This window comes from Heterocephalus glaber, unplaced genomic scaffold (genome assembly GCF_053883595.1).
Source record: "Heterocephalus glaber isolate CG9 unplaced genomic scaffold, H.glaber_assembly_v1.0 deba00001531, whole genome shotgun sequence".
NCBI lineage: Eukaryota > Metazoa > Chordata > Mammalia > Rodentia > Bathyergidae > Heterocephalus > Heterocephalus glaber.
Genome location: NW_028258329.1, coordinates 23,210,394 through 23,235,722, shown reverse-complemented (window position 1 = coordinate 23,235,722; position 25,329 = coordinate 23,210,394). Strand labels below are relative to the sequence as shown.

The 25,329-nt window shown below is 44.9% G+C and overlaps 1 pseudogene across 1 annotated transcript; it reads left to right on the top strand.

Moving 5' to 3' along the window:
* Positions 1-5,889: 5,889 nt before the first annotated feature.
* LOC101718014 (large ribosomal subunit protein mL44 pseudogene) lies at positions 5,890-24,073 on the top strand (annotated as a pseudogene). Its single transcript, XR_015441625.1, has 4 exons — positions 5,890-5,904; positions 6,074-7,605; positions 8,134-8,313; positions 8,681-24,073. The product of XR_015441625.1 is annotated as a large ribosomal subunit protein mL44 pseudogene (transcript).
* The last annotated feature ends 1,256 nt before the right edge of the window (positions 24,074-25,329 follow it).

Sequence of the window (25,329 nt, the reverse complement as noted above, 5' to 3'; positions counted from 1 at the left end):
GAAGCCTGGATCAGCCCAAGACTCAATTTCTCTCAAGTCTCTACCTGTGTGTCTCTATTTCCCTCTTTCCTATCTATGGATGTTGTATTGGCTCACAGGAGATCAAGACCTATGTCTGGGATTTTCTATGTCTCTTATACTGCCCCTCACACACCGGGTCTAGGATACCTGTTTCCATTCTTCAGCTGCTGGCTGGAGCTTCTCTGTCTTTTCTAACCCTGTAGGTGTTCTGGGTCAACAGACTTTATAGAAAGCCCCAGTTAGTAAGGACCCGGTCCCATGGGCAACAGCTTCTCCAAGTATTAGCCCTTTCATTTTCTCATAGATCTTAGTTGGATCCAAATTGTTGACTCTTTCTGTACCTAACTCTTTCAAGCAAGTGTTCATTTTCACCTGCAAGTTGAAGCTCTGGTCCTATTCACAATAAATAGTTTTGGCTGTGTGTCTTGAATGAGACCCAGGTCACCTTAAATCTCCACTTAAACCAGGAGCCAAACTGCCCCCACAACTCTATCCTATTCTCTTTTTTCTCTGCTGTTTGTCCCTTCCACAGCAGCAGTTTCTAGATTTTTCTTCTTTTACTAATGACTCATAATTGAAGAATTGTAAAATGGGCCTACAAAATTGAAGAATTGTAAAATGGGGCTCCAAAGTCCTGATTTGATAAAGATGATAGAGAACAGTTAACATTTAGCAAATACTATGTACTTGGTACTGTTCTAACTGAGGTACCCATGTAAGCCTCAAATGCAATTCAGTTTTCCATTTTACAGATTGTATGAAAGAAAACTGAAAGAACTTTACCAAGTTCACACGAATGCCCAGGATGAGGCTTGAATTGTCTGGATCCCGAGTACTATGTGTTAACCCAAGGACCTCAACCCAATTATACAAAAGTAAGGGAGAAGCCAAAATGAGGGAAGCGACAGTGAATATTGTGTTTTGTTTTAAGGAAGAATAATTTTTTTCACGTGGATTTTAAATGCCTTCCTTCCATCGACATTAAGTCCTGTACATGTGAAATAGTCCCAACCCTCAAGGAGTCTGGGTCGAAGAGAAAACAAAGGTTTACAGAGTCCAGTTCTCTGAGGCCATATTCTTGGACTGTGCTGAGCATAGGATACAGGCAAAGATCTATCTCACTCCAATGGTAGATGAGGGAATAAGAATTTGGATTTTAACCAAGAAACAGGAGGTATGGTTTAGATTTAAAGTGACCCCTGAAGCCCCATGAGTTTGGAAGTTGACTGGATTATGTGGGTGTTATAGCTGACGTGCTTTCACAAGGTGGGGACTGGTTGAAAGAGGTGGATCCTTAGGGGCATGACGGGGAATTATGTATCTCCCTGCCTGGCTCCTCCCTTCACTTTCTGCTCCCTGGAAGCTGAAAGACCTTCTCTTCCAGCAGGGCCTTCCACCATGCATTCCTGCCTTGGGCCAGCCAACTGTGACCTAAAAATAAACTTCTCCTCTTTTAATCTGTGAGTGTTCAGTGGAGGAAAATGACTAAGGCAACAAGAGTCACTGAATGAGCTGAAGTCACTAGCAGAAGTGTTTCTGGTGAGATCAATCTGGATAAGAAGGGACTGAGGGAAGCAACAGGACCAATCCATAGGCTGTTCACTGGAGAGAAGAAAGGGTCAAACTAAAGGCAGTAGCAATGGCAATGTGGAGGGAAACGATTGGAGAGAAAAACTAGGTAAGTTCTTGGGTGTGGAGGAGGGAAAATGGTAGGCAAAAAAGACTGCTAAGGTTCTGTTATGGCTTGTATCTAGATGTCCCCCGAAAGCCTCCTATATTTATAGGTGGTGCTTTTCAAAGGTGGCTGAATCTAGGGTGTGTGAATATGAATTAAGGGTGTGCGATACAGTACATTAGTCCACTGATTAGTTTAGCATTTTTCTGGATGTGGGTGAATAGACTTTCTGAAAAGGGGAGCCTTATCCTGAGTGTGGGTGGAACCAACTAATAGGCTTGTGGCCTGGATGGACTTTATTTATTTATTTATTTATTTGGTACTGGGGATTGAACTCAGGACTTTGTGCTTTTGAAGCAGGCACTGGAACCACTGAGCTAAATCCCCGGCCCCTGGATGGACTATAAAGGAACAGAAAGAAGTCAGGCTCACTGCTTGATGCCTACCCTGCCATAGACTGTTTCTCCTCTGCTATGCCCCTCTCCCTTGGAACCAGCTGACTATGGAGTAAAACCTGTACAACTTGTGAGCTAAAATAAACCTTTTCTCTTTTAACTTGTGGCTGTTGGGTATTTTGTCCCAGCAACAAGAAGAGTCTGTAAAACTGGTTCTGATTTGGTGAATGAGGTGGAGATAGAATTAACTTTCTCCTAGACAAAAACTGCACAAAGAGGAACAAAAGAAAATAGTTGCTTCGTTTAGTAGCATATTGAAATAGAGCTCCCTAGTTGAAAGTTAGTTATAAACCTCTGTAGGCTAAGTCCATTTTGTGACATTTCTCAAGGGAGAGAGAGCGAGGAAAAGAGGGAGGGAAGGAAGCAGGAAGGAAGAGAGAGGGAGAGAGGGAGGGAGGGAGAGAGAGAGGGGGGGGGGATGTCCTGAAGGTACATGCTAAGAATATTGCTAGTTTTAGTTGTAACCTTCATGGGGTAAGTTGGGATCTATACTTGTAGCAAATGAAGTTTCTTGTTACAATACAACTGTTAAATGAAAACAATGGGGAAGGTTGTTTTTATTGACGGATATGCAAGGTAACTGAAGTCATGGGTATAGAGCTGGTTACCTCAAAAAGATGTATATAAACAAGGGAACGGGGACAGGAAGGAAAGTGTTTTAGAAATTAGGAAGACTGAAGTGGGACTAAGTGAAGGTGGCAAAAGTGAACAGTGGAAGTCAAGAAACAAGAGTTCATCAGGAATGGCAGAATAGGTGGGTCCATGATAATGGAGACAAGGCCTGCTTCTCACTTCTGCAATGGCAGTGCGTGGCACAGTGGCTGGTCAGTAAGCGCTCAGTGTGTAACATCCTAATGCACAGTCACACACTGCCAGGAGGACAGGAACACACACTGGCTACGGCACTTTAGTAACTGGGGATGCACTGAGCAAGCTGGACAGCAGGCAGGGAGGAAGGAAGTGAACAACAGCAGGAAACTGAGGGCTTCTCTGCCAAAACATCTGGCTGGAAGGGAGAGGAGGTAGGATGTAAAGAGAAGTGTGATGGATAAGGAAGTTTTCTTGTTTTAAAATGGAAAAATAGGTGAATATAATAATCTGTTGAAGAATGAAGAGACAGTAGAAAAGGGAAACTTTAGAACTCAAAGAAAAGGGGAGACTTTATGGAGCATGGTCCCCAAGAAGGCAGAAATGGGTGCAATCCAGCACAGAGGGAGACTAGTCTCGGGATGCAAAAACAAGAAAGGATGAAGCACCTACAGAACCACAGAGACATTTCTAGTGGAGAAGTGTAGGAATAACTCAACTAAAGACCTTGATTTTTTTCTCTATTTTAATAGGCTTGTATTTGGTAAATCACAGGGAAAAATGTCATGATAGCCAAGCCTGGGGATACATGCTGTGACACAGCTACTCAGGAGGCCAAAACAGGAAGATGACAAGTTCAAGGCCACCTTGGAGAACTGAGTCAGTAAGACCCTGTCTCAAAATTTAAGACAATATATATACAAGAGGCTAGGGATGGGTCTTGGTGGTAGAACATTTGTCTAGCATTCTTGAGGCCCTGGGGTCAACTCCCAGGATTGGAAAAACAGATGACATCTGGAGGGAGGCATGATAAAGGTAGCCAGCCAGCTTCTAGGGTCAGAGAACCACACAGAACATGCCTGGCGCCATACAGCCACCAGGGGGAGACATACACCATGGCACCTGACTCCACTCCCCCAATCCCATCATGCCTGCTAAACTATTAAGAAAAAAAGAAAGGAAGGAGAGGAGATTACAAAGCAGCCCAAACAGCAACAGGTTTGCCTAAGTGTTTACTATAATTACAGAGCTCTTTAGACTTTATTGGCCTAGAGCATTTGTCGATATTCAGTTTGTATTTAATGCTATAATTGATGGTCATTTTATTTCTACAGCCAAGGTATCATAGCTATTACTATTAATTGGTTTTCTTAAGAGGTCAATGTCTAATTTGCCTAAGGGTTATTAGCAATACTGTGGCCCATTCTGTGAAAACTGGGAATGGGGTCAAACATGCCGCAACCTCCAATCTCAAGAAAATGCAAGAGGCTGAATCATGGGACAGAGGTAATGGCCAGTAAGTCTGCCATGTCCAGAGGACACCACTAAAAAGCAGACATTAACTACAGACATCTCCATACTAGAAACAGAGCTTTCCACTACAATAAACACACAAGCCTCAATACAAAACAAAGAAAAATAGAAACATGAGAAAAGAAGCCAACAAAATGCCTCCCCAAACTCCCAACTCCCCCAAAGATGATCCATGGGGTACTGAAGAGGAAGAAACCAAAAGCCTCACACTTAATTATTTGAAGTGGTATTACTGAAGTGAACAAAACAGTTCATAAGGCAACTGTGAATCTCACGATAATAAGATAATAACAAGATACTGGGTCAATGAAACAAAGCTATCAGTGAACCTAAAGATAACACGAAAAAAAAGATAGAAGACAGGGCCGGGGATTTAGCTCAGTGGTTCCACTGCCTGCCTCGGAAGCAGCAGGACTTGAGTTTCATTCCCAGTACCAAAAAAAGAAAAAAGAAAAAAAAAGACAGAAGACATAAGCAAAATGATACAAAGCCTACATAACCAACATAGAAAAGGATTAGAGTCCATGAAAGGGCTCAAAATAGCAATGTAGGAGATTAAAAAGTTGATTGAAATTTTAGGTGATCAAAGTGACCAATGTAGGGACAGAGTCTCAGAACTAGAAGACAGGGCTGTTGTCCATGAGCGATTAATGAGTGACATCTTAAACATGAAGAACAGGAGAGCTGGGTGTGGTGGTGCAAGTTTGTAATCCAAGCACTTGGAAGGCTGAGGCAGGAAGAGCATTGTGAGTTCAAGGCCACTCTGGCCTATACAATGAGTTCCGGCACAGCCTGAACCACATAGTAAGACCATGTCATTACAAAACAAAACAAACAACAACAAAACAACCCAACAAGAAGAACAGGAAAAATGGATCCCACCACTCCTTGATGATGAAACAGGACTAATCTAAGATTAATTGGCATTAGTGAAAAAATCAACAGATATCATAAATGGCATATAAAACCTGTTTACTGAAATAACAGCTGAAAACTTTCCAAATAATGTAACTGAATTTAACATATAGATAAATGAGACATATAGAACACCAAATAGCCACAATCAGAAAAGACACATTGTAGTCAAAATCCTGGAAGTCTACCCCAAGAACAGAATCTTAAATGCAGTTAGAGAAAAGTAATGAATCACTTCTAAAGGAAAATCCATCAAAATTACAGCAGATTTTGGGCTGGGGATTTAGCTCAGTGGGGCCATGCCTGCCTCACAAGCACAAGGTCCTGAGTTTGAACCCCAGTACCACACACACAGAAAAATTTACAGCAGATTCTAAATCACAAACCTTAAATGCCAGGAGAGCGTGAAGTGTTTCAAGTCCTAAAATAAACCAATTTCCAATCCAGTGTGACATATTCTGAAAAGCTACACTTCAAACTTGATGGAGAAATAAGATACCTTCATGATAAAGAGAATCTAAAGAATTTTATGACCACCAAACCAGCACTCAAGAAAATTCTCAAGGGATACCCTAAAAAGTGACATTGGAGCTTACAAGGACAAAAAGTCTAATACAATTAATATATTAGGGAGGGCGAGCACTTAAGCAGAAGATAAAGATAGGGAATCAATAATAGGAAAATATTGTTTTCTTCCCAGCGATGGCGTCCGGGTTGGTGAGGTTTCTCCAGTTGGGGCCTCGCTGCCCTCTTAGCTCCGGCCGCCCCCGCGCTTCTCCCGCCAGTTCGGGGAGTGAAAAAGGGATTCCGCGCCGCCTACTGCTTCCAGAAGGAGCTGGAGCGCTGGCGCCTGCTGCGCTGCCCGCCACCACCCGTGCGCCAGTAGGAGCCTCGGCGGGAAGGGCCCAGGGGCTGGGGGCGGCCGGGGACGCCGGGAAGCCGGGCCTCCACCCCGAGCGCGGCCGGACCCCAGCGGGTCTGCTGCGGAGGAACGTGTTCAGAGAAGCCCAACTGGGATTACCATGCTGAGATACAGGCTTTTGGTCACCGGTTACAGGAAACCTTTTCCTTAGATCTTCTCAAAACTGCATTTGTTAACAACTGCTATATTAAAAGTGAAGAGGCCAAACGTCAGAAGCTTGGCATAGAGAAAGAAGCTGTTCTTCTGAATCTTAAAGACAATCAAGAACTATCTGAACAAGGGATTTCTTTTTCCCGAACGTGCCTCACACAATTTCTTGAAGATGAGTACCCAGACTTGCCCACTGAGGGCATCAGAAACCTAGTTAACTTTCTTACTGGTGAGGAAGTCGTGTGTCACGTGGCTAGAAATTTGGCTGTGGAGCAGTTGACACTGAGTGCAGAATTTCCAGTCCCTCCGCCTCCTGTGTTGCAGCCGACTTTCTTTGCAGTGATCGGAGCCCTGCTACAGAGCAGTGGACCTGAAAGGACTGCACTTTTCATCAGGGACTTCCTAATTACTCAACTGACTGGAAAAGAGCTTTTTGAGATGTGGAAGATAGTAAATCCCATGGGACTGATGGTAGAAGAACTGAAGAAGAGAAACATTTCAGTGCCTGAATCTAGACTTACTAGGCAGTCTGGAAGCACCACAGCTTTGCCTTTGTATTTTGTTGGCTTATACTGTGCTAAAAAGTTGATGGCAGAAGGACCTGGGGAGACGGTATTGGCTGCAGAAGAAGAAGGGGAAGGGGAAGGGGAAGGGAAGGGGAAACAAGCAAGCTCTGCTGGGCCAAGTCAGAGGAGGAGGAGGAGGAAGGGCCAGGCTAGGCAAAGAAGTGAGGAGCCTCCCAGCTGGTCAAAGGAGTTGGGGCGGCATGGTCAAGGGGGCGTGGTGTAGGGTGTAAGGGTGGTAAGTCCTCAGGCTTCATTCAGCCCAAGGACAAACTCCCAGGGGGAGGGCCGAGGCTCACAGGCTTCCTTACCTGTGGAGCTGGAACACTGAACTCTATGCTTTCCTCCTGGTCAGCTCTGTGGGTAGTGTGAGGACCATGACTGCACAGGCACATGCCCCAGAAAGTGGTGTCGCCATTGGCTGAAAGGGCAGGGCCTGCAGGCAGTGAGCCTGTCAGTTGGAGTCTGGCCTTGATCAACCCAAGGTCCAGTTACCGGAACGGGGGGGGGGCAGTCACTGTGGAGGAGTGCAGGGCTGAGGCAATGGGAGGGAGGGGTGCTGCCCTGCCAGCTCACAGGGGAGCTGAACTGAACCGGGTTTTAGGAGTGGAAGGGCTGCATCCAGAGAGGGGCCCTAGGCTGGGGGTGTGGCCAAGTTCCAACTGACCGACTAGGCCCCGCCCCTTCCACCAAATTGACCCCACGTTTTTGTGTGCATGCGCAAGCAGTCACATGCTTTACACTTCCCGCCCAGGTGCGTCAGGCCGTGTTCCAGCTGTGAAGGTAAGGAGCGGCCTTCGGGCTCGGGCCCTGAGAGATGGCTCTGCGGTGGCTGGGGCCTGCGGACTGGCCATTTTCACCCTCCTCTCCGCCCCAAGGGCCCTGCCACTGCTCCACTCTCCAACTCCCTTGGTCCGGTGGGGCCTTGCTCCGTCTCCGGTGACCCAGCCCGGCCCCTCCCCCTCCTCTGCCCCTCCCCCCAATCCTTCTGTCTTCTCCCCCGCCTTTTCTCCCCTACCCCTCCCTTCGTCTCTTCCTGTCCCTTCTTAGCCCTCCTCTCCCTCTCCTGATAACCCCCCACCCCCCCTCTACCTCCTAAGACCTGTTCTGCCCCCACAACCTGCTTTCCCTTGTGACGGGTGTTGGGTGGAGGCTGTGTATGTTTCTGTAGTGTGCAAACCATAATGAAGTGTAAGCTTTTCCTCTTGCTAAACCTACGGAGCATCAGGTTGCAGCCTTGTCTTTGTCCTCGGAGCCAGTCCCTCAGTGGTTTGGGGCCCGAGGACTCACCCACTGCCCTCACCACTCCAGACCACTGCCCTCCGGGATGCCAGACACCTAGCACTGGAGGCCCCTACCTGGGACATCGGGCTGCCACACTCCAGGACTCAGGCTGCTGCCTAGGACTCCGGACGCCCACCCAGGATGTCCAGCTGACCATGCCCAAGGCCTTCCTGCAACTTGACCAGCAGAACTAACGGGGCCCAGCAGGTAAGCAGGGCTACAGAAGTGAGGAGAAGTGTCACCATCGACTGGGGGGAAGGGGAGGGCCGGCTGGGCAGGGGTTACCCAGTGCACCAGAAAACCAGGGTTGGATACAGCGTCAGGGTTGAAACTGTTGATGTTGAGGTTTGTGGTACTGCTTGGCATCTGTTTTGGACCGGTTAGGTGATTGATAATGTTTTCTCAAGAAATCAGTGGGATTTTCAAAAGATATTGCACTCCTTAGATCATTTTCACTTTCACCACTTACCCTGCCTGGGAGAAATATTCTCTTTCCATTTAGATCCAGTTTTCTGTATCTTCAACTCATTTGGGGACTGTTTTTTTGCCTTTTTTTCTTTTCTTTTTGGTACAGGGGATGGAACTGCTGGGGACCTTGGGCTTGGGAGGCAGTCGGCAGCACCACTGAGCTAAATCCCTGGCCCCTAGGTCTGTTTTTTCTTGGCACATCCTTGGCAGATATAGAGGACACACATTTTTGCTTGAACATCTATTTTCAGTTCTTTGGTGTATCTACCTAGGAATTACTGGTAAGTGAAAAGCCTATCCTTCTTTTTGAGAAAATGCCACACTGTTTCCTACACAGGCCACAACAGGTGTCGGGGCTCCACTTTCTACCCATTCTTACCATTACTCAGTTAGCTTGCATGCTTCTGATGAAAGGTACTCTAGTAGGAATGTAAGGAAACCTCACCATGCATAGAGCTTCTGTTTCCTTACTGCTTGTGATATGAAGCGCCTGTTTCTGTGTTCACGTGCGAGGGTGGAGGGAGTCCTGTGACATTCCTAGGGGAATCAGGTCATTTTCTCAGTTGTCTGATTTCAGTTCCCACATTCGGTGAGGCGACTGTCCACAGAACCACAGTCCTTCCCAGGAGAGTGTTCATCACATCAGGCTTTTCAGTCTCCCTCCCTTGGCTGTGCAGCAACAGTCTGATCCCAGTGTGCTCACAGCACTCTTTGCCCTTTTCCATGCTGCATCAACTCCTTTTTCATGACCAGCTGCTGTAGGTCAACAAATCCTACCCTTTTTTTCCAGTTTTCTGTTCAGACCTCTACATCCTCCGGTGAAGCTTCCCCGTATTCTTTGTGGAAGGTGGGCAGAACAGCAGTCTGTGGCCACCACTTTGGCCTTGCTGCCCCCTGCCACAGTTTCCCAAAGACCTCCCCATGGATTCTGTGAGCCAGGTCACTCAGGTGGGTGTGCGCTGATCTCTGTGCCCCAGTGCCACCTGCACTCCCACCCTCATGCCTGTGGGATCCCTGTCCTCTGCATGGCTCCTGCTTATTCCTGGATTTGCTCCTTCCAGTTATGCTCTCCCCTTTGCCCCCAACCTGGGCCCTTCTGCTCTGGGTCTCTTCAGCCCAACACTCAGTTCCCACTGGCCGCCTGCATTCACCCTCTTGCACGCTCGCCCCTTTTAGTACACAGGGCAGCCAGGGATATTTCAGCTCCCAGTCCTCCCCTGTGCCCTTCTTGTCCTTTTCTGAAACAGCCTCATTTGAGCCCTGAGCTCAAGCCCTGTCCACGGTGCGTGTATGTTTTCCCAATTCCACTCACCGACTACATCTGCCAGCATGTTTGCTACCCAGTTCCACCCTGGGAAGTCAGCTCCTCTGGGCAGGGCCATCTTTATTCTGTCCCTGATGGGGTTCATGTGGGAAAGGGAGTGGCAAAGCTGACAAACCCAGAGAGAGAGAGACAGCAAGAGTGTGATGTAGCAGGTATTGGAAGATACGTTCCAGGACTGGATCTTAAGACCTGGAAGTCACTGAAAAAAGACGGAGTGTTTCACAGACACACAGGGCAGCCAAACTTTTGATTGGGGCTTCAACTAAAGGGATCCAGCATTGACTATGAAAAGGGGGACCGGGCCACTCACAGAACTAAGAGAATAGTAAACTTTTATGGATTTGCTGGGTTGGGGTCAAGTCCAGTAATTTCCAATGCAGTAGTACAGTTCCAGAAAACGTTTCTTGTGTTACACGTGGTGCGTGGGGTGGTCACGAACAACTTGTCCGTGAGGTGGTTGAACTTTTGTGTTACTGACATGGTCCTACTGGGCCACACTTCTTAGCCTGTAGGCCTGTGCACTCTTTAGAGCCCAGAGACTTCAGGGACTTGGGCTGCTGTGGTGGTTGAGACGGCACAAGTGTCAGGGCAGAGCAGACAGGAGAGAAGACGTGGAACAGCTTCAGTGCATGGTAGGCCACGTTAACCCTTCATGATGATCTTGCACTTAGGACCAGTTCTGGATGTTCCACAGGTTGACATGCAGAGCCAAGCAGAATTGGACTTGGAGTTTGAGATAGCAAAGTGGGCAGAAGCAACAGGAAGACAAAACCCAAAATCTTACCTTGTTATAGTCACCCATCAGATCTCTGTAGGCTCAAGCGTAGGGTCAGTGTTCTTAGCAGAAGTGACCTTCGGGTCATCAGAAGTAACCCAGCCACCATTGCCTTCATCGTCACATCAGAGCTTTGTTCCTACTGCAAAGCTGTGTGACCTGCAAAATGGGTGATTTTTCCCTCACACCGGGAGCAAGGAAAGCGAGAGGGTTTATCTAGGTGTTTCCTGGGTCATGGTTTCTCCTACCATGTACTCCTGCTGTGCGGGTGGTTTTACCAGGACTTCATGGCAGGTCTGTCAAAACATGTGGTGATACGATGGGTAAGACCGTATTGTGCCCGGGTGCTGATCTTGTCACCACAGCCGTTTGATGCAGTCCCGCCTCATCCTCCCGCTCTGTCTCACTTTGTTTTTAACTTGTCTTTCTCCCATTCCCCGTGTTGTCTTCTCTGGAACACTGTGAATACATCTTTAAAATGTGTGTTTCTTTGCCAAGTTTTCCGTATTTTTGTCTCTTTAGCTTCCCATTACATATTTGCTTCCATCTTTTAGTTTAATAATATTTTCTAAAACTGTGCATTCTCCTGTTCAGCCTAAAGGCTCTACATTTCACTGGACATGCTGTTATCTGCTGCCTGCCTTTCCCCCAATTACTGACACTGACACCTCTTTCTCTTGACTAAAAATCTCCCACCTACCTCTCACATTTGTTCATTGCCACAGGTTCGTGAGAACATTCGCCATTAGTTTTGCTGAGTCTGGCTTATTTTCCCTGACATGATCTTGAGATGCCTCCATGTTGACAGTCATGAGAAAATTGTCTTCTTTTTGGCTCAATACTAGTCCACAGTGCACTATTCAGGATTGTGAGGAACACCTGTACTGATTTCCGAAGGGAACGTACTACTTTACCTTCCCACCAGCAGTGCATGAAGGTTCCTTTACCTCCAGTCTGACAAGTGTTTGTTATTTTTCTTGTAATCCTCTTGAGGTTAACCATTCCTACCTGAAATGAAATCTCAGTGTAGTTTTGATTTGTGTTTCCCTAATCCCTAAAGATGTCAAACATTTCTTCATATATTTATTATCGGCCATTGGTATAGTTGAGAGAAGCATCTGCTCAATTCATTTGTCCTTGTATTGGGCTCTTTTATTTTTCCATATTTCTTATAGGTTTTCAGTATTTATCTTCCGTGGGAACAGTAGCTGGAAAAGGGTTTTTCTTCCTTCATGGTATCTGCCTCCACTGTGTTTCCTTTACTGTACAGAGGCTTTTCAGTGAGCTGTTTCTATTTTGAACTTTTTTTTGTTTGTTTATTTGGTACAGGGGATCAAACTCGGGACCTTGCGTTTGCGAGACAGGTGGCTGCACCACTGAGCTAAATCCCCAGCTGTGCAGAGGCTTTTGTATTTGATGGAAAGCTGCTTGACAATTCTTTCTTCACGTAGTGGTAGTGTTTTCTTATTTTGCATCCACATTTGTATTTGGAATTCTCCTGTAAGAAAGATTTGTCTCATTGCCTCTTTCCTTCCTTCCTTTCTTTCCTTATTGATTTAATTGTTTACTATCACTTTGGACTCATGGATGTTTGTTTCATTCTCTTGTATTGTCCAGCTGTATTAATCTTGATTTTCTTCCTCTCATTTCACCAGGTGTTGTGAATTTTATCAATGAAGTATTAGTGAAGCTGGAGATGTAGCTCAGCGGCACAGTGCCTGCCTGGCAAACTCGAGGTCCTGAGTTCAATTCCCGGTACCAAAAAAAAAAATGACTCAAACCAGAACTTTTCTTCTAATAGCCTAATGTGGGCATTTATCTCATGTACGATATATGATTAAAATGTTCCTTTCCTGCTCTCAACCCAAAAATTATCTTCTACAACATATCTATAATACTGTCTCTAAAAAGTAGATCTAAAAGAGGAACTTGGCCATGAAAGTCTTCAACTCTTCATTTCTATAGCTAAAAACAATGTCCAGGGCCAGGGATTTAGCTCAGTGGTTTCGCCACCTACCTCACAAGGGGAAGGTCCCGAGTTCAATCCCTGGTACCAAAAAACAAACAAAAATTCTGGGCCGGGGATTTAGCTCAGTGGTTTTGCCACCTGCTGCACAAGTGCAAGGACCCGAGTTCGTTCCCCAGTACCAAAAAAAAAAAAAAAAACAAAACACAACATCCAACTGCATCATTCTTTCTGTCACTTTGTACTCTAACACACTCTCTATTCCCTGTATGTTCACACTATCGTATTCCTAACATGCTAACTGTTCTCCCCTTTCATTCAACTCAACCCTGTTCATCTTTTCAAGCTGCACAAAATCATACCAAATCCTTTAGGTTGAACAAATGCAGGTAGAGGGGGCCAAGGGTTGGGGGAGGGGCGGGGCCCACACTGGGGCCAAAAGGTAACAGGTGGGGAGAGGGGAGGACCTGGAGATGGAGGGCATAGGGACCGGAGAAAATCTGAATTCAGCCCAGAGTTTGAACTCCTTGACTCCAGCCTGAATCTTTGGCAGGGTTTCTTCATCTGATTGTGGTCGGGACAGACAGCAGCTGTGTGGCTGCAGGAGAAGCATAGCAAAAGTGAGGTAGCAGAGCAGGTTAGTTCCCAGCGTGTGGCACAGTAACCTTGCTGATGCTGGAGAGCTTAGGAGATTGCAGTGACTAGTCTCTGCAGTGACCAGCTGCCAAGCCTACCTAAGTTACAGCTTTGTGTTAACTAAAAAGAGAAATAATCAGCCTGACTTTGGAGCATGGCCTTGAGAATAAATACTCATCGGACTTTGTCTGACACGCTGTAGGTACAGCTGCCGCTTACAGTTGAGAGGCCTGTGCACTGCAACTTCTGAAGATGTCATTTGTCAGGACTGTGAGGAGAGTGGTGAGCCCTGGGCTTGTGACATTCTGCGGCTTTGCTCATGCACATTCTGTTAATAACAGGAGGAAATAACCTGTGCCCTCTCTTTAACAGGTTACGGATTTGTAGAGGTCACATTCCTTTCAAAATTTCTGTTCACTCCCTTTAAAAACTGAAGAAAAAAACCGACAAACTTCTGAAGTGCAGTGCCTGCCCCAGAACAGGGTCTTTTGGATGGAAGGACTTGGTAGGTTTATCCACATGGCCAGGCAAGGAGCTGCAGGGCTCAAAGATCACACAGCAGAGGGTGAGAAGCAGCGGCCCGCCCTGAGGGTCAGGGTCACTGAGGGGCTGGCCATGGAGTACTGTCCTGTCTGTCATGCTGTTCTACCAGTTCTCCTCCAGTTCAGAACCACATGGGGTTTCAGCACCCCTGATTTCCCTGATGTCAGTAGACAGAGTGAGCAAAGCGAGCACTCCCCAAGATCTGTTCACCATTCATCCACACAGCAAGCAGTTTTGTGCATTTCCTACCTGGGTGCTGGGGACTGTGCTGGGCACCAGTGACACAGTGACAAGATCCCACCCCGGGGGCCTTCCCCTCCGGCGATGCAGGCAGATGACACCACACAGAACTGCAAACAGGTAACAGAACAGCAGGGGGATCACTGCGGTCAGGGGGACCCAAGTGGTCTCCCCACCTGGGAACCTGTGTAAACTATGGTGGGGGACTCTGGGAGTGCCAGAATATGGAATTGAATTTTCGTTTCAGTTTGATTTTATTGAATTTCTTTTTTTAAATTTTATTTTATTGGTACATTTTAGGTATACAATGTAATGACATTCATCACTGGAAATGTGGACCTTTACATAATCCATCTTAGTTCTTATTTTTCCCCCTTCCCCTGCCCTCCCTTCAACCCCTCCACCCGTCCCTATTTACAAAGACTTTGTTTCCATTTTTTTCATTTTCTCATGTTAATTCCATTCCCTTCTTTCCTTTCCCCTACCCCTCCCATTTCCCCTTCCCCTTTGCCCCTTTTCTTCCTACTTCATATTATCTGTTATACCTTTTAGTCCTTATTTGCACTTTCAGTTTCTCACACTAGAGAAACTATTCGGTATTTACACATGTGTGTCCTATTTATTTCACTTAAGAGTATTGCCTCAGTGTGCATCCATTTAGCTATAAATGTCTCTAATTTCTCATTTTTTATGACTGAGTAGTACTCCATTTTGTTTTTTTGGGTTTTTTTCGAACTTTATAATATATGAATTTTATTTTAATAAAATCATAAGGTATATACAAAGGCCAAATGGTTTCTTATGTGGGAGAAATACATATCAGTTTAATTTCCATTTTCTAGTTTTCCATTTTAGAAGACATGTTGGCTATGACAGTTAACAACTCTTGGTAATAAGACTTGCCAATTTAAATAATGTGCTAAGTATGAGTTATGAGAAAAGTAGACATTAGACTATAAGCAGATATTTTCTTTTTTTCTTTTGGTACCAGGGATTGAACTCAGGACCTTGGACTTGCAAGGCAGGCACAGCACCACTGAACTAAATCCCTGGCCCAAGCACATATTTTCTCTGGTGTTTAGATCCCAAGGTTATAACATCACTGCTTTTTCAGCCCTTTCTCCAAGCCTTTTCCTTTAGTAAAATCTGGTGCAAGATTAGCCTCTGGCTACTTCTTAGGGCCCACTGCTCCTTTGAGTCAGGTTTGGGCCTATTAGAATCCTGTATGGGTTGGGTGTGTTTAAAGAAGCACAAGACTCTCAGCTGTAATTAAGCAACAGTTGATGGCCTTCAACCATCTACCTCACTCCCAACCTATGGGCTGAGTCAGGAGATAAAGTGGCCTCCCAAATATTGAAGAATCTCAGCCATGCAGCATGAACCCAGTTTTCCAAAAACAATTCAAAACAAAGGCTTGACCTGAGATACTGATGAGGATGTGTGTGTGGTGTGATGGCTACTGAAGAAAACCAGGTTTCAAGAAAGCAGCAAGGCACAAAAGTAACTTTTTCAGAGTTCATAGGCAGGGCTGGAAGAACATTCTAGAACAGAGTCTCTTACCCAAGGGCTTCGACCACTTGTAACACTGTATAGCTGCCGGATTTCACATCTGCAGCCGCCTGGTCAGCAGGACCTTCCTGCTGACCCACGACGAAGTCTTGCACGGGCCCTCTCAGGGTGCCTGTGGGCACTCCCGCCTCCAGAGTGGTGGTGGCCATGACGCTAGCCAGGGACCGTGGGAGGTGGCAGGGGCAGTACTCCATTTTCTTAAAAAACCACATTTTCTTGATCCAGTCTCCAGTTGATGGGCAATTGGGCTGCTTCCAAGTTTTAGCTGTTACAGACTGTGCTGCTAGGAGCATGGGTGCACATATATCACTGTGGTATGATTCTTCTAATTCTTTAGGGAAGATACCGAGCAGGGGAATAGCTGGGTCAAATGGGACTTCCAGTCCTAGTTCTTTGAGGTATCTCCATACTGATATCCACAGTGGTTGCACCAGTCTGCACTCTCACCAGCAGTGGAGCAGGGTTCCTCTTTCCCCACAGCCCCGCCAGCATGCTATGGGTTGATTTCATGATAGCAGCCATTCTCTCTGGGGTGAGGTGGAATCTCAGTGTTGTTTTCATTTGCATCTCTTCAATGACCAGTGATGTTGAACATTTTTTCATGTGTTTATTTGCTGTTTCTGCTTCTTTGTCTGAGAACTGTCTGTTCATTTCAGATGCCCACTTTCAGATTGGGTCTTTAAATTTGGGAGGTCTGATCTTTTTAAGTTCTTTATAGATTTGAGATAGTCGACCTTTGTCTGAGGAACAGCAGGTGAAATTTTTTTCCCACATTGTGGGTTCTCTCTTCACACTGCTGGTGCTTTCTCTTGCTGTGCAGAAGCTTTTTAGTAAGAAGAGATCCCACTTGTTGATTGTTTGTGCTAGTTCATGGGCAACTGAGGTTTTGTTCATAAAATCTTTTCCTACACCAATGTCTTCAAGAGTTCTACCTAACCTCTATTCCAGCCAGTTCAGTGTTTCTATTTTAATATTTAGATCTTTAATCCATTTCGATTTTAGTTTAGTGCATGGCAAGAGATATAGGTCTAGTTTTAATCTTTGGCAAGTTGAAACCCAATTTTTCCATCACCATTTATTAAAGAGGCTATCTTTCCTCCAGTGAGGGTGTTTGGGTCCTGTATCAAAGACGAGATGGCTGAGTATGTCTGTCGTTGTTTCTGCATCTTCTAATCTGTTCCAGTGGTCTTCAGGTCTGTTTCTTTGCCAGCACCATGCTGTTTTTATTACAGTAGCTTTGTAGTATAGTTTCAAGTTGGGAGTTGTGATACCCCCTGCCATTTCTCTGTTACCTAAAATTGCTTTTGCTTTTCTGGATCTCTTGTTCCAAATGAATTTTTGGATTGTTTTCTCAAGGTCCGTGAAGTATGCTGCTGGGATTTCAATTGGGATTGCATTGAATCTATATAGCAGTTCTGGAAGTATGGCCATTTTCACTATGTTGATCCTTCCTACCCAGGAGCAGGGGATGTCTTTCCATTTTCTGATATCATTTTCAATCTCTCCTTTCAGAGTGCTATAATTTTCAGAGAAGAGGTCTTTGATTTCTTTTGTTAGGTTGGTTCCTAGGTATTTCAGTTTTTTGGGTGCTGTTGTGAAAGGAATTATTTGCTCTGTTGTTTTCTGTCTCTGAATTGTTTTCTGTCTCAGTGAGTCTGTTGTTTGTGTACAGGAAGGCTATTGATTTTTGTGCATTGACCTTGTATCCAGCTACTCTACTGAATTTGGTGATTAAGTCTAGAAGACTTTTGGTGGCGTTCTTGGGGTCTTCTATATAGGGTATCATGTCATCTGCAAATAATGACAATTTGACTTCTTCATTACCTATCTTTATTCCTTTTATTTCTTTCTCTTGTCTAATTTCCATGGCTAATGTTTCCAAAAGTATACTGAACTGGAGTGGTGATAGTGGACATACTTGTCTTGTTCCTTATTTTTGTGCGAAGGATTTCAGTTTTTCACTATTTAGTATGATATTGCCTGTTGGTTTGTCATACATGGCTTTTATTAGATTGAGGTAGAGACCATCTATTCCGGTTTTTTGTAGGGTTTTTATCATAAATGCATGTTGGATTTTGTCAGATGCTTTTTCTGCATCTATTGAGATGATCATATGGTTTTTGTCCTTGGCTCTATTGATATAGTGTATTACATTGATTGATTTGTGTATGTTGAACCATCCCTGCATCCCTGGGATGAATCCCACTTGATCAGGGTGTATGATCTTCTTGATGATCTTCTGCATTCTATTTGCCAGTATCTTATTAAGGATTTTTGATCTATGTTCATTAGTGAGATTGGCCTGTAGTTCTCTTTTTTGGTTGGGTCTTTCTCTGCTTTGGGGATCAAGGTGATGCTTGCTTCCAGGAATGAATTCAGGAGTATTGCTTCCTTTTCAATTTCATTGAAGAGTTTGAACAGTACTTCCTCTCTAAATGTCTTGTAGAATTCAGCAGTGAAACCATCAGGACCTGGGCTTTTCTTAGTTGATAAGTTTTAATTACATTTTCAATTTCATTGATTGATATTGAGATGTTTAGAATTTTTAGGTCTTCTTCATTCAACTTTGGTAATTCATACTTATCTAGGAATCTGTCCATTTCTTCTCTTTTCCATCTTATTGGCATATAGGTTCTTGAAGTAGGTATTGATGATCCTCTGGATTTCTGCTGGGTCTGTTGTAATTTCACCCTTTTCATTCCTAATTGCATAGATTTGGGCCTTTTCTTTCCTTTTTCTGATAAGGTTGCCTAAGGGTTTGTCAATTTTTTTTATTCTTTCGAAGAACCAACTCCTGGCTTCATTGATGTTTTCTATCATTCTCTTAGTCTCCATTGAATTGATTTCTGCTCTGATCTTTATAATTTCTTCCCTTGTATGAGCTTTGGATTTGTCCTGCTCTTCTTTTTCTAGAAGCTTGAGGTTCAGCATCAGGTTGTTTAATTTGGCTTGCTCAGTTTTCCTAATATGGGTATTCACTGCTATGAATTTCCCTCATAAGACTGCTTTCATTGTGTCCCATAGATTCTGATATGTTGTGTTATCATTGTCATTTAATTGAAGGAACTGTCTGATTTCTTCTTTAATTTCCTCTGTGAACCATTGGTTATTCAGAAGTATGTTGTTCAGTTTCTATGTGCTTATGAAATTTTTGCAGTTTCTTTTGCTATTTATCTCCAATTTCATCGCACTATGGTCTGATAATATACAGGGGATAACTTCAATTCATTTGTACTTAAACATGTTCTATGTATGAGTATGTGGTCTATTTTGAAGAACGATCCATGTGCAGCTGAAAAGAATGTGTATTCTGATTTTGTGGGGTGGAACACTCTGTAAACATCTGTTAAGTTCATTTGTTCAAGAGTTTGATTGACTTCTAGCATTTCATTACTTATATTTTGTCTAGTTGATCTATCTATTTGTGACAGTGGGGTATTGAGGTCCCCCACTACTATTTTATTAGTGCATATATGACTTTTTATGTCCATTAGTATTTGTTTTATATAGTTGGGCATGCTAACATTTGGTGCATATATATTTATGTTTGTCATCTCTTCCTCTTGGATTTTTCCCTTTACAAGGATGTAGTGTCCTTCTTTGTCTCTCTTAATCACTGTTGGTTTGAAATCCACTTGATCTGCAAAGAGGATGGCTATTCTTGCTTTTTTTTGGGTTCCCGTCACATGGAGTATTGTTTTCCACCCTTTAACTTTCAGTCTATGAGTTTCTTTTTGAATTAAATGTGTTTGTTGTATGCAGCATATTGTTGAATCTTGCTTCTTGACCTATTGTGCCAGTCTATTTCTTTTGATTGGTGAATAGAGACCATTAACATTAATGGTTATAACTCATACATATTGACTTATCATTGTCATGACTTTATCTTCTGGTTGGATTCTCCCCCTTTGCATTTAATTTCTTGCCAGGCCTGATGGACTCATTCTGGTGTGCTTCCTGGGGTTGTGATCCTCATTGTCTTTTCCTAGGATATTGTCTAAAATTTTTTGGAGTGTTGGTTTGGTATTCATGAAGTTTCTAAGGTACTCTTTGTCAGGAAAGACAAGGAGTGCCCAGCTCTTCTTGCCTTGATGGTTTGTGTTGAGAAGTCTGCTGTGATTCTGATGGGCTTTCCTTTGTATGTGATTTGTTTCTTTTCTCTCACTGCTTGTAGAACTTTGTTCTTCTGTTGGGTTTCTGGAATCTTAACAATTATATGCCTATGTGTGGATTTTTTTTTAATCAAGGCTATTTGGAGTCCTGTATGCCTCACTTATCTGTATGTCCAGTTCTTTTCCCCTGCTTGGGAAGTTTTCTGCCACTACTTCTGTGAATAGTTTTTATGTCATCTGCACTCTCTCCTGTTTCTTCATTGACTTCAGTCAGTCTTACATTATTCTTCTGTGCATCGTCTAGCAGCTGCTGGATTGATTTCTCATGGTCCCTTACAATTTTAAAGCAATTTTTATTTTCCTGCTCACTAATGGCAATCTTATCTTCTATATCTGAGATTCTGTCCTCACATTGGCCCATTCTCCTGTGTAGACTTTCGATGGAGTTTTTGATCTCCTGGAAATCTGTTTGCATCTGTTTTATGGATTCCATTTATTTCCTATGTTGGCATTCCATCATGTTCCTCAGCTCCTCTCTAGATTTATTAATCATGTCTTGCACTATGAGCACAATCTCTGCTGTTAGCTGAGAAATTATTTCTGATTTCATTGTTTCCAGATCCTCTTTTGTTTCCAGTTCCTGGAGTCCAGGTGGTTGAGTATCAGAGTGTTCCATTTTGTTTCCCTTTGGGGTTGCTGTAGGTGACCTGGAAGTCTGTTTTTGAGACTTGTTTATGTGTCTTCTCATTTCGACAGGGGGTGGGGGCTGTTTCTGCTGCTGGCACCCACATGGCTCACCGCCTCTGCGCTGGGAGTTGTGGTATGGTGGCCTGGAAGCCTCCTCCTCTGTGCTGGGAGCCTCAGTTTGACTTTACTCAGTTTCTACGATTCCCTGTTAGATTTCTTTCACTCTCTTCCTTTTAAAAGTAATATGCAGCTCAGAGTAGACAGGAGACAATTACTTGCAGGGAGTGTGAAGGACACTCTTTGTGGCAATGTGAGGGATGGACTCAGCTCCAGTGACTTCTGATGGGCAAAGATGGTGAGGGTACAGAAGGAGAGTCCTTGGGAGGCACGGAGAGAAAGTCATTCCACAGCTCCCTATGGAGCCACCTCTGCTTTTTGCTTTCCTCCCCATAGGTTATGACACAATTAAAAATTCTGCATTGTCGTCTTGCAGCATCATCAATGGACTAGAGGACTGGGGAAGTGTCCCTCTGCAGGGCCCTTCAAACATGCACAGCAAGAGAATTTACCGAACCATGAAATCACATATAAAATCTTCCTACATTTTCTTCCTGCATGTGATGGTTTGAATGGAGAATGTCCCCCATGAGGTTCATGTGTTGAGTCGTGGGGTTTAGGGGAGGTGATTGGATCATGAGGTGCTATACTCCTTGGGGATTAACCCATTGGTGATTTCATAGATAAATGGGCTCTCAGGAGGTTGGGCCATGTTTGAGGAAATGGGCCACCCAGGGTGTGACCTAAAAGGCTACATTCTTGTCCCCAGCCCCTTGTACTTTCCTGGTTCTTTCCTGCTGTCTTTGCTTCTGGGCACCATGAGGTGAGCAGCTTTTCTCTGCTATGCACCCTCACCCAAAATGAAACCTCTCCCCTGATAAGTTGTGGGTGTTGGGTATCTTGTACCAGTAATGGGAAAGCTGGCTAATATACTCCCCAATCTCATTTGAGAGAGGACTCAGAAAACTAGAATCTGGTTCAGGGCATGGTTCTTAAGGTCTGATGTAGCATCCTTAGCTCATTGAAGTGATTCCATGGATATACAGGGCATGGAGGTGGGGAAGAGGAGAGGTTTAGATACTTGAAGACATGGCCCCTTTTCTAGACTGACCCCTGGAGGAGGTGGCAGTATGTCACAGGGTAAGGCAGTGTGGTGGTATTGACTAATTGTCAACTGGAGTGGGGAACACCCCGCTGAATTGAGTTGGCATAGTTCTGGGCATGGAAGACCCACTTAAGGAGGCTTGTTGTCGGGATGGTATCAAAGGAGAATGGGGGGGAAGGATTTCAATTGATCTTCCTTGGAAGAGCTTCCTTGTGGCTTTCTTCCGAAGAGTTTCAGTGGTATTTCTTCAAAGGAGCTTTGGGTGCTTTCTTTCTTCAGGGGAGCTTCACTCCATCTTGGATGTCATCTCCTGGCTTCCAGTGCAAATTCCTCAGCCTTTTAGCACAGATGTTTCAGTTTCCAGCACCAGCCGTTAGGTCTTTCCAGCACAGATCCTTCAGTCTCCCATCACAGATCCTTCAGCCTCCTGATATGGACTTGCATGGGACATTGCCACGGGCTCCAAGCCCTCCACTGGATCCTTTGGGTTGTCTTGCACTCTCCTACATCTGACTCTAGTAAGCATTCAGTAATACAGGCAGTGTCATAGTTTAGATCTGGGGTGTCCTCTAGAGCTTCATGTATTTGGATGGAGATTGGCTCATAGGTGCACTGTACACCCAGGTGGATTAGTCCACTGAGAGTTCAGAGCTGACTTGCTCTTAGGAGGTAGGGTCTGGATCACTGGGGGTGAGACCTGGAAGGGTATATCTCCTTCTCCATGTCTCCCTTCTGTCCCGGCTTCCTGGCCACCATGATGTGAGCAGCTCTCCTCCATCCAGCCCCTCCACCATGTCTTACTTGCCTTGGAGTCAGCCAACCACAGACTGCAACTATGAAAAAAAAAATAACGACCTCTCTCTCTTGCTTTAAATTGTGGGTGTCAGGTATTTGTTCCAGAAATGAGAAAGTGACTAAGACAGGTAGCACCTCGATGGGCACCTGGTCATCACTGTGCTTTGAGCCTGGCCAAGGTGCCTGGCTCATGCTGTCCGTGCTTTGGTAGACACCACACAGTCTGAGACCAGGGCCTTGGTCCTTCAGTAGACCCTGGACACCTCTGCAAAACCCCGGGTCAGGCAACCATAGCATAGTTGTGCTTTGATTTCATACCTACTGCAGAAGCAAGGAGACCTAAGATGAAGTCATTTTGCTTAATGCCATAAATAAGACAGCTCTTACATTTGATGCACAAATTCACATTTGTATATACCTATCTTTTCCTCATTCATTCAGTGAAGGCAGATTTACTCTATAATGTTAAGTCTATAGATTCGCTCTACAATGGATGCATACCCTGCAACAGGTGCTTTCTATTCAGAAAGGACTACAGGAAGGCTCCTCATTGCAGGTGAGAGAGCTCTCACCTCATGACTCTTAGGCTTCACTGACCAACCAGTAAAATTTGGGTGCTCCAGCTCCTCCCAGAAAATCTCCATGTGGACTACAATCTCCCTTAGCTTCCTTGCTCTCAAGTACACCACAAACATAGGGCCCAGGAGCAGGTGCACCAGGAGGTCTAAGCGGCTGACTTCAGAGACCAGGACAAGTTCAGATCCATGTCCCAGGCCAGGAGAGGGGATGTGGTCTCAGCCAGTTGGCGGGTCCTTAGGGCACTAACTGGGAGACAACTGTGTTAATCAAAAGGAGAGCACAGTTGAGAGAAAGAGGAGTGGGAGTACGAGAGAGGCTGGAGAGGGTCTAGGAAAGGCAGCTCAGACTCGGCTGGAGGTGAAAGAGAATCAGGGGTGGCTTGACGGCATTTTGTGCAGATTAGACAGGAGAAATCTCGTAAGAAATGAGGAAAGGGTTGAAACATTCCTCCACCTGTGCACTGCCATGTTCCCCTGCCTTTGGAGAGAGCAGGAATCTGGCTCTCAAGAAGAGGACTGGATGGGAGGGAGGAGGACCTGCTTCCTCCAGGAAAAACATGAAGTTTGTGGGGTTCCCATCCATCTATACTGAGGAGTTGCTCAGTGCTCTCTGGTCTGACATTGGGTGAGCAGAGGTGCTTTTTGCTTTCCTGCTCAGTCACAGGGATCTTCTCTTCCTGGAATCCAGGGCTCTACTGATGACTCTGATAAGGGGCTGTCCACATGTGGGGTTTGGGCTGAGAAGAAGGCGTGATGCTAACAGTTACGCTTATTTCAGTACTCGTGGTTTCTTTGTCTCTGAGGCAAAGAAGCCAACAACAGGGAGTGAAGTCAGAAGGATGGGACCAGTCTCCCAGAGACTCAGGGGTGAGGCCGGCACATTGCTAGCTCAGGCAGAGAGTGGGATGAAGGGTTTCTGGGCTTAGCTTGCTAACTCAGACTTTCTGGGCATGGGGAACTCTGTGAGCAGTGCTGGAGCCTGGGTTGTCTGGGGAATGCTCACACGCTGGGAGAATCTTTATGGAAATGTAACATCTCAGGGTCTGTGTTTGTTTGAATTTCTAGCTATTGGCTTTAAGATACACATGCTAATGGAATTCTCTCTCTTGTGGTTCTGAGACTGCAAGATGGTAAGAAGAAAGTCCAGCTATTCCTGGAGGAATGAAAGAGAAACAGTGGAAGCTAGAGTCTGGGGAGAAGTGAAGCCCCCAGTTGTCCTAGGCCGGGATGGCATAGTGATAACTTCAGAGGACAGTGCGAGAGACCACCCCATTGTACCTGTGTCACTGAATGAGAAGTTCTGGAAACCTCCTGGCCTCTGGGTGAGATTCTTCCTGGCAGACAGAGTGCTCTGGGGATGCAGGGCTGTGGAGATGGCATGTTCTGCCACCTGGTGCCCCGATTCTGCCCATCCTACAGACAGTGGTGCACAGGGATTGGCACCCACCTGACAGTAGTGCACAGGGGTTAGCACCCACCAGGGAAGAGGTGCCCAACTTAGGATGCCACATTCCTGAGGCTGACCTGGTTACAGAGAGAGAGGCTCTGGCATGCTTGAGGGTAGCATAGGCTGTGCTGGGGCTGCTCCTGATTGAGGGACACACAGCAGGGCGGCAGCACCATATTCTGAAAAGCAACATCAATCACAGCTATACCCTCTGACCACTCTCGAAAGTCAGCCTTGGACACACAGTAGGTGTGCTCTGGGGATTTTCTGGGTAGGAGAGTGTGGACACTGGGTTTGAAGCCAGGGTCTCAAACATACGAAGTGCATGCTTTCCCACTGGGTTACTCCCCCAGCCCAAGATGAGCTTTCTAAGAGGTTATTCTGGAGCCGGGAAGCAGCAGCACATTCACAAAGCACATTTCACAGGCTCTCTGGCTCATCAAGTTGCAGATCAGACACACTCAATAAATATGTGAACTGTACTTAGAGTAAATATCAGAAAATTGATGCTAGTTATTCTGGGACTAGAGACAAGAAGAACAAGTCAGATCTGAACAGAAAATGATAAAACCTGCCCTAGTCAAAGCCAAAACACATCTGTGGATCATACTCTATTTCTCTATATCCTGTATAACTTCTGTCTATTGGGTATGTCTGATTCTGTAGTAAATATACTGGAAATATCTAAGTTATATTTTTGTCATTCTCCATGGATTTATTTATATTTGGTGTTAATGTATCTACACACTTCTTTATATCAAATTTATATATATGCATATATATACATAAAATAGTACAAATTTGAATGCTTCTAGCTCTATATAAATAGTATAATTATTTATATTATTATACAGTTCACTTTAAAAGGAGACATCCCACTAGAGCCCATATTTAATAACATGCAAGGAAATAAGGATATTT